This window comes from Procambarus clarkii, chromosome 79, assembly GCF_040958095.1.
Source record: "Procambarus clarkii isolate CNS0578487 chromosome 79, FALCON_Pclarkii_2.0, whole genome shotgun sequence".
Taxonomy (NCBI): domain Eukaryota; kingdom Metazoa; phylum Arthropoda; class Malacostraca; order Decapoda; family Cambaridae; genus Procambarus; species Procambarus clarkii.
This window is the reverse complement of record NC_091228.1, coordinates 12,024,578-12,040,234: the sequence shown is the minus strand read 5'-3', so window position 1 is coordinate 12,040,234 and position 15,657 is coordinate 12,024,578. Positions and strand designations below refer to the sequence as shown.

The 15,657-nt window shown below is 42.7% G+C and overlaps 1 pseudogene; it reads left to right on the top strand.

The window, feature by feature from the left end:
- The window catches only part of LOC138357662 (murinoglobulin-1-like), a 202,572-nt pseudogene that overhangs the window by 115,742 nt on the left and 71,173 nt on the right, over positions 1-15,657 (top strand).

Sequence of the window (15,657 nt, the reverse complement as noted above, 5' to 3'; positions counted from 1 at the left end):
TACTTCAGGTTGTGTCTCGCAGGAAGGTCCAGTACCAGAGCAGCCAGGAGCACCAGCTGACCAGTGGGGTCTAACATTCTACTATTACTTCAGGTTGTGTCTCGCGGGAAGGTCCAGTACCAGGGCAGCCAGGAGCACCAGCTGACCAGCGGGGCCTAACACTCTACTATTACTTCAGGTTGTGTCTCGCGGGAATGTCCAGTACCAGAGCAGCCAGGAGTACCAGCTGACCAGCGGGGTCTAACACTCTACTATTACTTCAGGTTGTGTCTCGCGGGAAGGTCCAGTACCAGGGCAGCCAGTGTTACGGCCCTCTCGGGACGCAACGGGGTTCTCACTCTGATGTTGTTAGAGGAAGATATATGTATCCGTTCCCAAGCCAGTAGTGGCTATCAAGGGATGAGATCCGTGACGCAAGTAACTTAAAAGGGAGTAGGGAAAGAAAGTTAAGAACTTAATATTATACTTGTTACCATCACCGATTAAATATATAGAATAAAAGAGTACACAAGGGGGAGGGGTATTAACACTTTACAAGGGGATCATGCACAATCTAGTCTTCTGCTGAAGACTCTTGATCAAGAAGCTAGGTGCTGAGTCCGCGGTGCTTTCTTCGTGGCCTCAAGACGTGTCTTCTGAGAATGCCGAGCCTACCCTGGCCACAGGTCAGCCAAACACAGGTCCACTGGGGGCACCGTCGTGGAGGCCGTCAACCACACGCCCAGCAGGTCTGCTGGCAGGTACTGAGCCACCAAGGCTGGTACGGCCACTCCACGAACGATAAAAGGGGTACGCCCTAGACAGGAGTCTCGTGTGATATCACAAATCGCCCTCCTGTCCTCAATACCCCAGTGGATTATCGTCTCCAACAGTCGGTCCCGGGTAAATCCTTTCACTGCCACTCCACTGGCAGGCTAACACACCACAGTGTTCTTCCGGGGGGACGACGTCACAACAGCTGCAGCAAACTTCACAGTATGGAGACTGGCTGCCTCGGGTAGACTCACTCCACTTCCATCACAGTGGTCCCAGGTCGGCTCTGTAAGCAGACCACGTCATCAATAACAGGGACACTAAAACACCACACTTACAGGCTCAGACACAAACACCTGACGTATCCAGTCCATAGATGGCGCTGTCGTCGGAGCACCACCTCACCAGAGGTCAGGAGCGGCTGTGTTGTGAGCTGCACAGGTCTGGGAACTGGCCCTTGTGGCCGATGTTCGCCGTCCTCATCCGGTGTCGTCGTTCGTTTGGCGGGGGTTTCGGGAGCTGACCCACAGATGGCGTAGTTGTTACTGCTCCTTGCTCGGACGCTGGATCCGGGTTCGTAACAGCCAGGAGTACCAGCTGACCAGCGGGGAGCTGCCCATCAGTGTGGAGCACCTGGTGGAGCCTCTCCCCCCTCCCCTCCCCAACACCATCAGGGGAGTCGTCAACATCAATATCAACATTCCTCCAACTGCATCTCCCAAGGTCAAGGTCTGTATAAGGATTATATTTGCTTTTTAGTAAGTCTACTCAGTAAGGATAATTTGTTTAAGATAATGATAGACGTTTGCAACATTTGCCTGCTGCGAGTCGTTCAACTTCCCCACTTTAAGGATGCACAAATAACCTTGAGAGATTGCTAGCAGTTTTCTTACTAAGCTTTCATTGTTTATTAACCAAACCTTTAACTTCAAGATTATCTGAACTGTCATTCTACGTGCAAATTTCTTGAATATATGAGAAATATTACATGCATGAATTTCTTCATAAATATATTATATTTTTGGAGAAACTTACCAAAAAGCCACAGTGCTTCAATGAAAGTGAAGACACAATGCACGTGTAAATGCATTACAAACCAAATTTTCGGATGTAACCCACATTCTTTCTCACAAGCAGCTGTATACAGTGTTCTGAATAAGAGTCCAGAAGTTTGTTTTTATGTCTGGCAGAGCGCCTCACTTGGCGTTCATCATTAGACATCGTTGTTATCATCCTCCCCAGGGACCTCCTAGGGGACTCCCCAGGGACCTCCTAGGGGACTCCCCAGGGACCTCCTAGGGGACTCCCCAGGGATTTCCTAGGGGACTCCCCAGGGACCTCCTAGGGGACTCCCCAGAGACCTCCTAGGGGACTCCGAGGGACCTCTTAGGGGACTCTCCAGGGACTCACCGGGACTCCCCTAGAGACTCACCAAGGGATGTCGAAGTTTCAGAATAATGCTCAATTACCTGATTTCTGGGAACTGTGGGGCAGGGTTCTGTGGAATCATTATCCCTACTCTGGACACCACAACGTCTGTGCTCATATGACTTACCGAGATTAGTTAGTTTTACTTCGAGAAAATTCTCGAAGAAAATATTCGAGGGTATAATATTATTAGAGGGAAAATAATAATATTAGAGGGAAAACATTAATATTAAAATATTAGTTGGAACCAGACCCTCTGATATTTTACAAGTGTAAATTATTATATATTTCTCCCGCCTGCGCTCTAAAGGTGTGTTCTTCAACCTCTTTACACCTGCGAACTGCCGACGGCCTGTTGACGGCCTAGACAGAAATAAAACGTCATTGCTATGAAATAATACTACTGTATATGTAGATAGTATTTTATATATTAAAATGTTATAAAAATAAAATTATCAGTGTGACATCTACTGCTGCTTCTTTGTCAGAACATTTGACACACACACATGGCAGGAGCGTTGTTTGTGCGAGACGAAGCGCTTTGTTAACATTGTACTCACCTAGTTGTACTCACCTAGTTGTGCTTCCGGGGGTTGAGCTCTGGCTCTTTGGTCCCGCCTCTCAACTGTCAATCAACAGGTGTACAGGTTCCTGAGCCTATTGGGCTCTATCATATCTACACTTGAAACTGTGTATGGAGTCAGCCTCCACCACATCACTTCCTAATGCATTCCATTTGTCAACCACTCTGACACTAAAAAAGTTCTTTCTAATATCTCTGTGGCTCATTTGGGCACTCAGTTTCCACCTGTGTCCCCTAGTGCGTGTGCCCCTTGTGTTAAACAGCCTGTCTTTATCAACCCTGTCAATTCCTTTGAGGATCTTGAATGTGGTGATCATGTCCCCCCCTAACTCTTCTGTCTTCCAACGAAGTGAGGTTTAATTCCCGTAGTCTCTCCTCGTAGCTCATACCTCTCAGCTAGGGTACTAGTCTGGTGGCAAACCTTTGAACCTTTTCCATTTTAGTCTTATGCTTGATTAGATATGGACTCCATGCTGGTGCCGCATACTCCAGGATTGGTCTGACATATGTGGTATATAATGTTCTGAAAGATTCCTTACACAAGTTTCTAAAGGCCGTTCTTATGTTAGCCAACCTGGCATATGCTGCTGCTGTTATCCTCTTGATATGAGCATCAGGGGACAGGTCTGGCGTGATATCAACCCCCAGGTCTTTCTCTCTCTCGGACTCTTGAAGTATTTCATCTCCCAAGTGATACCTTGTATCTGGTCTCCTGCTTCTTACCCCTATCTTCATTACATTACATTTGCTTGGATTAAACTCTAACAGCCATTTGTTCGACCATTCCTGCAGCTTGTCCAGGTCTTCTTGAAGCCTCAAGCTGTCCTCCTCTGTCTTAATCCTTCTCATAATTTTGGCTTCGTCAGCAAACATTGAGAGGAATGAGTCTATACCCTCCGGGAGATCATTTACGTATATCAGAAACAGGATAGGTCCAAGTACAGAGCCCTGTGGGACTCCACTGGTGACTTCACGCCAGTCTGAGGTCTCACCCCTCACTGTGACGTTCAGGAGAGGAGGGATTATGCTCTTGAGTCAACACACCTGCGTTTTTTTTTTTGCCATAATATATCCTTATTTTATTTATATACCATGAATACTGAATGTGAAAATCAAACTATTGAAACTATTATGTGAAAATACACAGGTCGAAATTGGTAAAGTAGCGCTATAATACAGTCAGCAAAACACCGCCTGGAAGAAGAGTTACACCGCGTGTGTGGCCGCTGGTCTGGGGAGGTCCTCAACATGTTCCCTCCAGCCTTACATGGTCGTGTAGTGAGCACTCAACTGTGGCTTGTTGTGGGCGGCCACAACTGTGGCTTGTTGTGGGCGGACACAACTGTGGCTTGTTGTAGGTGGACACAACTGTGGCTTGTTGTAGGCGGACACAACTGTAGCTTGTTGTAGGTGGACACAACTGTGGCTTGTTGTAGGTGGACACAACTGTGGCTTGTTGTAGGCGGACACAACTGTGGCTTGTTGTAGGCGGACACAACTGTGGCTTGTTGTAGGCGGACACAACTGTGGCTTGTTGTAGGCGGACACAACTGTAGCTTGTTGTAGGCGGACACAACTGTGGCTTGTTGTAGGTGGACACAACTGTGGCTTGTTGTAGGCGGACACAACTGTAGCTTGTTGTAGGTGGACACAACTGTGGCTTGTTGTAGGCGGACACAACTGTAGCTTGTTGTAGGTGGACACAACTGTGGCTTGTTGTAGGTGGACACAACTGTGGCTTGTTGTAGGCGGACACAACTGTGGCTTGTTGTAGGCGGACACAACTGTGGCTTGTTGTAGGTGGACACAACTGTGGCTTGTTGTAGGCGGACACAACTGTGGCTTGTTGTAGGCGGACCCAATTGTGGCTTGTTGTAGGCGGACACAACTGTGGCTTGTTGTAGGCGGACATAACTGTGGCTTGTTGTAATTGGACACAATTGTAACTTGTTGTAGGCGGACACAATTGTGGCTTGTTGTGGGCGGACACAACTGTGGCTTGTTGTAGGCGGACATAACTGTGGCTTGTTGTAGGTGGACACAATTGTGGCTTGTTGTAGGCGGACATAACTGTGGCTTGTTGTAGGCGGACACAATTGTGGCTTGTTGTAGGCGGACACAATTGTGGCTTGTTGTAAGAGAAAGGCCCTGGACTTTTATTGCAATAAATGAATAATAAATATACACTATACATGGTATACTAAATTAAATACAACATACTGTGTATACAGGGAATACATATATTAGCCATACCGAATACATGGCTTTTAGTGTATAAATGTGCTACAAGATAAAACTAAATGCATTAACTAAAGAAATTAGATATACATATGCAGAAATATATATCTGCTAATGAGTAAAATTATCATTGATTCGTGAATTTTTTCTCATTTGCTTCAAAATCCATATAGTTGCAACAGTACGTACCACAATGAGTTCGCCAGACTCAACAGATGTGTAAAGTTTGATAATAATCAGCCCATATCTGCCTCTCCTATTAGTGGGGAAAAGTTTCAAGTTTATTTAATTAAAAGTGAGTTTTTGCAACTTTGAAACGATTAATCGGTTACAATTTATATGTTTCAAAATTTTAAGTTAACATTTTTTTGTGCACGTTTCGTTTTTAAAGATGCAATTTTATTTTATTTGTAATTATTTTTAAGGCTACACTGCTAAAATTTTGTCCCACGTCTTAGAATTGTGTATTTACTTACCTAAAATGTGAAAAATACTGACATTTTTATTTCATGTTCAGAAGAAAAGTCTGGAAAGGACCCGGAGTGTGAACAGCTTGCAGGCCGAGCTCAACGCCAATACTGCTATCAATGTATGACAACTAAATAGCTAATTCAATATACTGGGATGCTGCGTGCTAGATAATCATCTTCCCGTCCCAAATATGACCAGCTATTGGGTCTGTAACACTGTTGGTAGAATGTGTAACCTGGAATGATGACATTAACCTTATTTTTTCCCCTCCATTAATAACTCTAAAACAATAATATGTTCCAGGTTTGGTATGCCATATGAAGAGGGGCACTAAGACTGATAATGTTTTGCAGGTGTTGGTGTGGTATACCCGTCAAGATGGGGAGGTTGTGGCGGACTCGAGGGAGCTGGAGGTGGACAAGTGCCTCAGTAACACCGTAAACCTCACTTGGTCAGCCTCTCGCGTACAACCTGGGGAACAAGCCTCTCTGTCCCTCTCCTCAGAGCCAGACTCTGTGTGTAGCCTGGGTAAGTAAAGCACGCCAAGGCTGACTTAGACCTGCTTGAGGGAAGCATGTGCTGAGAAAATCTGATGCTCATTCAAGCAGGACAAGCAAATTTTGTTGTTATTCTAGTACAGTAAGAAAATTCTATTCTTATTTTACCATACTATATATTTATATGCATATGCCAGCCCAGACACTAACATAAAGCTTTATTATTTCCTAAACCCAGGAGTGGTAGACAGAAGCACAGAGCTGCTGGCAGTAAACCCTGACCCCATTTCCCTGGAAGCAGTGTTCAACTTTGCTGGAAGTTTTGATGTGGGACGATGGCTCGGCTCTCAGATCGACGACTATAAATACTGTGAAAGAAAGAGGAGAGAAAGGATAGCGAGTGCGAAACCTGAAAGCTCTAATATAGGTTGGTTCAAATTTGTTATGGTTCAGTATAACAGTGTTGCCATGTTATGGTTCAGTATAACAGTGTTGCCATGTTATGGTTCAGTATAACAGTGTTGCCATGTTATGGTTCAGTATAACAGTGTTGCCATGTTATGGTTCAGTATAACAGTGTTGACATGTTATAGTTCAGTAAAACAGTATTGACATGGTATGGTTCAGTATAACAATGTTGCCATGTTATGGTTCAGTATAACAGTGTTACCATGTTATGGTTCAGTATAACAGCGTTGCCATGTTATGGTTCAGTATAACAGTGTTGCCATGTTATGGTTCAGTATAACAGTGTTGCCATGTTATGGTTCAGTATAACAGTGTTGCCATGTTATGGTTCAGTATAACAGTGTTGCCATGTTATGGTTCAGTATAACAGTGTTGCCATGTTATGGTTCAGTATAACAGTGTTGCCATGTTATGGTTCAGTATAACAGTGTTGCCATGTTATGGTTCAGTATAACAGTGTTGACATGTTATGGTTCAGTATAACAGTGTTGCCATGGAGAAAGAAAGAAAGATGAACCCTTGACAAGCCGTCGGCTTTCTGGCCCCATTTTCTGGATAAATTTAAGTAAATTTACTTCCTTTTAAATTATACTAACAGACTAGTCTCAATATTTTTTTTACATTTTGCGGAATCATTTTATAATAATTTTATAAACCAAATAATCATTTATTTTTTTCTTTTCTTAAAAAAGCTTTCTCAAATTAAGAAATTTGAGAAATTTCAAATTTTCTCAAATTAACACCATTGAACGAGAATTTCTTCAGGTATCTTACAATAATGTTGCAATAATTAAATGTGTATTGTCTAACAAGAAGCTGATCCTTTGGAGGAGGTTGGTCGTAAGGTTAGTGCCGGTAATGCACCCTTTGTGTTACTAGAGGCGGTACCCAGCAGTACCCGGGTGGACCCCGTGCCTAGACCAGTAGCACTCCCTCACAGGTCTCCCACCACAACCCCCAAACACTCCAAATATCACCAATCACCGTCCAAAGTTGTGCGAGATTAACCTCAAGTCTATGGCTTCCATCCTTGGATAGACAAATACTTTCTCTTTCATATATAGCTAGGGTAACCCCTGGTCTCTGTTCAGCCCATCCTTCTAAAGTGAAAGTTCTTATGAACAAATCCACAAGGGCTGTGATGAGGATTCGAACTTTCGACTGGGATGATCCCAGACGCCGCCTTAGTCGACTAGGCCACGACACGGTCAAAAGAGTTGCAACCGGGAATTCCATTGAATTCACACGGATCCTGCAGCCTCTCCGAGACGCAAATCAGGGTTTTACACAATTCCCCATGCAGTGATTGATGGATATATATTATTAATAGGAACGTTATCACCACAGACAAAAATCAGAAGACACAGTTTACATTTACAATGCACAAACAACAGGGCTCCTTTAAGGAGCATATAATCTCCTCACACAACCAGACCATCACCAGAGAAATCTTTCAAGCAACACAGAAATTATCGACAGGTACAACAACAACAGGAGACTCGACATCAGCGAGGCACTGCACATCAAAAACTCAAACCCAGCAATCAACAGCCAGTTAACACATAACAACATTCTACCTACTTCAAGACCCCGTAACCAACATAGTATAACAAGAAGATGGAACATGCACTAGACAATTATACCCATTGTGCCTTGATACAAATAGATACAAATATACATACAAATTCAAGATACATATAGTAAATACACACACACACACACACACACACACACACACACACACACACACACGCATACGCACAGCGTAGCGTCCACCTTTAGTCAAACACAAAACGAAGTTAGAAAAGGTTCAGAGGTATGCCATCAGGCTAGTCCCCAAGGAATGAGAGGAGAAAGAGAGTACACTGAGAGGAATGAGCTATGGGGAAAAATTACTGGCACTGAACCTCATGACACTGGAAGGCAGACGAGTTAGGGGAGACATGATCACGATCTACCAAATTCTCAGAGGAATTGACACAGTAGATAAAAATAAACTGTTTAGTATGGATTGTACATGAACAAGGGGACACAGGTAGAAACTGAGTACCCAAATGCGCCACAGGGATGTTCTAAAGAATTTTTTCAATGTCAGAGTAGTTAACAAATGGAATGCATTAGGCAGTGATGTGGTGGAGGCTGATTCCATACACAGTTTCAAATTTTGATATGATAGAGCCCAATAGACATGACAAGGTAGGAGAGAGCGATAGCGGCAGAAGCAAGGAAAAAGCGCATGGCGAGAGGAGAAAACCAGGAAATCACAGCCCCCAAACACAATATCACCAGACGTGAGAGGGGGAACCCACAATAAGCAGCCCAGTAACACCAGAGGGGAGGGCTACTCCACCACCCTCCTCTTCATAGAAAACCCCCCTATCCTGAACCCTCCGTGCCCCTACTCAAATGCTCTGTCAGCCCTCCCTCCCTCCTAACCTCATACCTTCCCAGGTACCCCTTCCCTTCTCACCCCATTCCTTCCCTTCTACCCCCTTCTCCACTTCCACCATATCCACCTTCCCCCTTTCCCTCCCTGTCCCCTGTCCCCCTTCATCCCATTCCCTCCCAGTCTCCCCTTCACTTGAACCCCCCACCCCTCTCCCCAGTATCCTCTGAGACTCTTATCCACCTCACAAATCCTCTCACTTATGAAACAGCTTCCCCCATCAGCAGAACACTCACAAAGAAGGGGACATGAGAATGAACAGAAGAAAGTGAGTCTCAAGACAATGTACACTAACATAGATGGAATTACAAATAAATCATATGAACTTAGAGAATAGGAACAAGAAGAAAACTCAGGCATAATAGCACTCACAGAAACAAAGTTAACGAAAACCATAACAAATGCAGTGTTTCCACAGGAGAACTATGTAGTGAGGAAAGAGAGAAGGAAGGGGAGGTGGTGGTGTAGCTCTGCTGGTAAGAAAAGGCCGGAGTTTTGAGGAGATGGTTATTTAAGGCTGTGAAGATTTCTGTGACTACATAACAGGTACAATAACAATTGGAGGACAAAAAATTATAGTCATAGTCATATATAAACCACCACTAAATGACAGAAAACCCAGAAAGGACTATGATAGAAACAACATGACCACCATAAACATAATAGAGAGAGAGAGAGAGCAGCTTCTGTCGCTAGCAGGAATGGATCTGGACTACTAATCATGCGAGACATCAACCACGGGAAGATAGACTTGGAGAGCAAAGTCCCACATGGGGAGCTAAGCTGCTGGATGTGGCAACAAGTAACTTTCGAAGCCAACACATCAAGGGACCGACAGGAATGAGAGGGGAAGATGAACCAGCCATGCTTGATTTGATATTTACACTAAATGAGTGGGATATAAGGGAAGTTACGTTGGAACCACCCTTGGGAATGAGTGATCACAGTGTATTGATCTTTGAGTGCTTGGTAGAGCTAGGCCTCTCTCACTCAGTACTTTGTCCAACCGTACTGGAAAACACTGGCGAGGTTCATCTTGTACGTGGGCCAGCCCACTGACAGTCTCACGAGGTGTCTATACCCCACGACCACTCTCCGGCCACTTGCTGGCCGGAGAGTGGAGAGAACCTCAGCCCACACGCTGATCGGGGCCACTTAAACAGTCGATACAGGGGTAGTGAACCTCTGGCAAAAGCCTCTAGCGTCTGGTTAGCAGCGCTTCCCAACAGGCACCCTTACTGTCGTCCGTTTCTTCCCTAAGCCGGTCCCGGGGTACGCCAATCTCTTCCAGTTCTACTTAAACACCAGTCGACACACACTGCTTTATATCGGTGGCTGTTTACTTAGTCGTCTTGCAGGACTAAGTCGAGAGAACGTTGGCTGCAGTGGAGAGTTATACATGAAGGAGTGGAGAGTTATACATTAAGGTGTGGTGAGTTATGCATGAAGGTGTGGAGAGTTATACGTGAAGGTGTGGAGAGTTATACATGAAGGTGTGGAGAGTTATACATGAAGGTGTGTAGAGTTATACATGAAGGTGTGTAGAGTTATACATAATTAACGTTGATCCGTTATCTGCATTTTTTGGCAAATAAATCTTCCTAACTTTTGCTCACGTTAAAGCTGTTAAATAATTTGTTCCAAATATATTATAAGGTGCAGTCCTATACATAATTGTTGACTCACTAGGTGCTGGGTGGAGTTAGTTATCATGGACCAGAGCTCTCAGTTGACTCACTAGGTGCTGGGTGGAGTTAGTTATCATGGACCAGAGCTTTCAGTTGACTCACTAGGTGCTGGGTGGAGTTAGTTATCATGGACCAGAGCTCTCACTTGACTTACTAGGTGCTGGGTGGAATTAGTTATCATGGACTAGAGCTCTCAGTTGACTCACTAGGTGCTGGGTGGAGTTAGTTATCATGGACTAGAGCTCTCAGTTGACTCACTAAGTGCTGGGTGGAGTTAGTTATCATGGACCAGAGCTCTCATTTGCTTATATGATGTACAATATTTTTAATATATTGTACATCATATGATGCTCATATGATGTACAATAAAATTTATATATTTTATAAATTTCACTATCAATTCATGACATTTTTTAACTCTACAGAATTTGCAACAATAGACCCAGAAAGATATCACTACTATAGTGAATACGTCGACGCTCTCCACATGTTTGACGTGAGTTATTATTGTCATTTATTGTGAGTTACCTCACTATCAGTGTGTGTCTCACTATCAGTGTGTGTCTCACACTATCAGTGTGTGTCTCACACTATCAGTGTGTGTCTCACACTATCAGTGTGTGTTGTCGGAAAATCCGACACCATTTAATATATCATACAGATAATAGCTGTATTGTATAAACAAGTAACCCATAGAAAACGTAACTTGTAGTGGAATTACCGTCTAAAGAAAACGGGATATCATCACCACACACTATTATAATTCACCACCTATTATGGTGGGAATTATTCTTAAATACATTAGTCTTTGGACTTTACCATCATAAAACATCTTATATAAATTAACTTAATTATCAATGTTAAAGTAGAGTAAATGTGACCCTTCTATCACCTTTGGACATCTGGACAATGTAAGCCAGGCGTCAGGGGGAAGGAGGGAGCCATTGTTGTGTGTCACCTCTGAGACGTGTGGAGCAAATTTGGCTCCTATCATATCTGGACAATGTCGGCCAGGCGTCAATAGTATGGAGTATTAGACGCAGCCATTGTTGATACTAGACCAGAGGCACACGGGAGCAAATATGGCTCCTGTTAATTTACTTGGACGTAGTGTTATGGAAACCAGAAGTGTACCATTATCAACACGCTGTCTACAAATCAAGTTAAGTGTTCTTTCCGAAACCCATTATCTATCATTAGTGGCCATTAATGTCATTGGGTAGGGTTAGCCGGTTAGAACGCGAAATCGCCTCATACTAAAGGTAATTAAGCCAGGTCTTTATTGTTCCATGTACAATGTTTCTCTGAAATACCTGTCATATACTAGGTTTCTGGCTTCACAGCTAGCGCACTTTTGACAGGTCAAGACGAGGAAGCATGTTTGTGCATCAGTTACCAGCACGTGGAAGCTACCTCAAAGAGGGAAAATGTGGTCTACATCCTGGTTATACCTGCTGTACAAATAAGATAAGGAACCTCTTCAATGTATGTAGTTAATACTGTAGTTTGATTGGCTGCATATAAATTCATTTAATAAACCCCCCTAATGTGTAGAGGATCGATTTGTGAGATTAAGAGATTATTGCAGAAATACAGTCCACTTAACATTATACAAATTGCTATCGAAGTATATAAATTAACGTAAATATAAATTCATATAAATTAAATAAATATAAATCTCACAGGTCGGTTCCCACATTATTTGGACCTTCGGAACCGGAATATTTGGTCCTTTGAACCCACATTTGGTCATCTTAGTACCGGATGAACCAGTTATCCAGTGGATTCATTAAATATACTAGTGCAGTGTTATTTAAACAAGGCTAGCCAGTCAAAGACAGCGGCAAAGCCTCGTGGGAGCTCAGGAGCCTCCCTCAGCCCAGTTCAGCTTCGTCAGCGGTTTCATGCACACCCACAGATATTTGGTGGCGTGTTATTTCGTGAAATGACAGCGCTAATATAGAAGCCAGCCAAATTAGTGGCTGTGTCCTCGCAAGATTGTTCACGGATTTCGTGGTGTTACATTTCGCGAGAGATTATCTATGAATTTTGTGGAGTTTATTTCGCGAGGTCACTAATAATATTTAATACTTCTAGATAATATTAGAAGTTTCATAGAGGCTAATTAAGAGGCTATTATCAATAATTGTGTATATTATTTCTCCAAAATAGAGAATTATTTAATATATATTGCACTAGTGATCACAGTATAATATTTACTAATTGCCAACCCACAACAGGGTAGGATATTAACCATTGACTAGTTGAACTATTATCGTTCATCCTAGTCCCATTATTACTATAGTCAGTTGTACTATATTCAACAACCTAACACCATTAATGAATGGTCCAGACCCTATTTTGGGTGTAATTTTTATCAACTCGAGTTGAGTTGTATATATAATAATTTACTTATGATCATTACACCTTTGAGTGATTAATTAGTGTCTCTACCATCCTAGGGTGATATAGAAGAGCTAACCTAAAGGTACTTCCAGTGACACTGGTTTATCACTCAAATCATTAGTGTGTATGATTGTATATATATAATGTGTATTAATTTTAAGTGCTAACCTCTAGTAGAGGTAGGATTATTGCCTAGTGAGTGCAGAATTTACCCTAGGCTACCATTAGTGTTTGTTCAGTATTAAGAGCAGCCCAAGTACAAGCCCCACAAGGCTTCACCAACTAGCTAGTATGGATAATGCTGGCAATGAGAAAACTGTCATACATCTAGTACTACAATTGCTGGATTTACCTCAACCTGATCAGACTGCTGACTCATTACAATCCTTCAGCATGGAGTTTGAGTCACTACTAAGAATATTCAGTCTTAAGGTTGATATAACTACTAGTGAATGGATGACCAAAGTAGTCCTTCAACGAAAATTGTCCAGCGATATACTAGATGAATTATATGCACATCAACATAACACCATCCTGACAGTACAGGACATCACTGAAGGTTTACATTCCATCATAAACAAACGACGAGCAAATGAGGAAGTTAAAGCCTCATGCAAGCCTTCAGAAATAGAAAATAAGAGTCAATTAAAGGGTAAAACAACTACCCCAAATAAACATCAACCAATTACTCAAACATCAAGTTGCAGAAAATCTGACAATGCAGCAGAATCCTCCAAGCCTACTGTTACTAGTTCACCCAAACCGGTAACTTCCAAACGTGCAGTAGGCTGGGGGACATGTATGTTCTGCAAAAAGAAACATTCAACATACTGTTGTGCTAATTATCCAACCAGAGACACTCGTATGGAGTGACTCCAGGAATTAGGGAGATGTGCAAGGTGTCTCAAGTCACACAACATAGACTATTGTGATACCCAATTCAACACCTGTAACAGGTGTAGAAGAGGTAGACACCATGCAGCACTGTGCAAATATACGAAATTAACGTATTCAAGACCCAAGGTGGAAGATAGCATTCCCACCACAGTACAGTACTGCAAGGTGCAACAAACAAAGAGTGTCCAATCGGCAAAGTCTAAAGGTAATACGACTTTGCCTACTGCCCAAATTACCATCCTGAATAAGAGGGCCAAGGTCCATACCCGTGGGTTGTTTGACCAAGGATCCCAGAGAACATATATCACTAAAAAGCTGGCAGATGAATTACAATTAAGGTCTGTAGCCCAGATGTCATTCAACATCTCAGGGTTTGTAACAGATGCAGGACCTCAAGTCTACCAGGTGGTACAACCATCAGTACGCTTAGGCAGGTACGTCTGTCGAATACAAGCCATTGTGGTGGACAAAATACCAGTAGACCTACAAGTTCAAGGTCTGAGAGCAACAGCCAAATTCCTGAGAAATAGAGGAATAAAATTGGCAGATAATATTAAGTCTGATCACCTCACCGACTTCGGTCTCCTTGTAGGGACAGACTATTGCCATCGATTCATCGGTAGCCCTACTAAATATCAGGGTATAACCATGTTAAACTCTGCAGGAGGTAAATTACTCTCAGGCCCAGTATCAAGCCTGAGGAGACCTATGCCTGCAGATAAACAATACCAGTAGAAATCTAAATTTGTCAGCTGATTATATTTCTCCAGTAGCATTATACTAAGGAGATTACAGCTGACTATAGTAACAGAGGTTGATGTTAGTATCATCATTTAAAGCTGGAGATGAGTTCATGAGGCCTCAGTGGCAAATCAGTGAACAGTAGCCTAAAACAGCTACAAGTCACTGCGACCAATGTCACTGAACCCACTGCAGTCTCAGAACCATACTTTACTTTAATGATGAGCTATTCAATCTTCTGAATCAATTAACTAAATTAAACCCCAATAAATTTGATGACTGATTTGATACATTTATTATTTAATCAAGATGTATTCCATGGGCCTCAGTGTTTATATATCAGTGACCAGTTACCTGAAGAAACTTCAAGTTATATCTAATGTCACTGATCTCACTGCAGTCCCTGAGTCATACTTGACTGTAGTACTTGATCACATCCAGTCTTCTGGGTTAAATAATATGTAATAAGGCTTGAATATTAGCCTTTCAAGAGTTGACAGGGAAATGAAATCGCATTAGACTTCTAACCCCTACAACTCTAGTACAGGACATCCGTCCTGTACGAACAGACACACAAATGTGTGATTACTAACTACTAACATCAAATTAATCTAATAATTCGAAGGAGGAGTATCGGTGTTCGTCTGTTCTAATTAGGACTTCGACCCGTGAGCAGCCCCTGGGGAATTATGTCGGAAAATCCGACACCATTTAATATATCATACAGATAATAGCTGTATTGAATAAACAAGTAACCCATAGAAAACGTAACTTGTAGTGGAATTACCGTCTAAAGAAAACGGGATATCATCACCACACACTATTATAATTCACCACCTATTATGGTGGGAATTATTCTTAAATACATTAGTCTTTGGACTTTACCATCATAAAACATCTTATATAAATTAACTTAATTATCAATGTTAAAGTAGAGTAAATGTGACCCTTCTATCACCTGTGGACATCTGGACAATGTAAGCCAGGCGTCAGGGGGAAGGAGGGAGCCATTGTTGTGTCACCTCCGAGACGTGTGGAGCA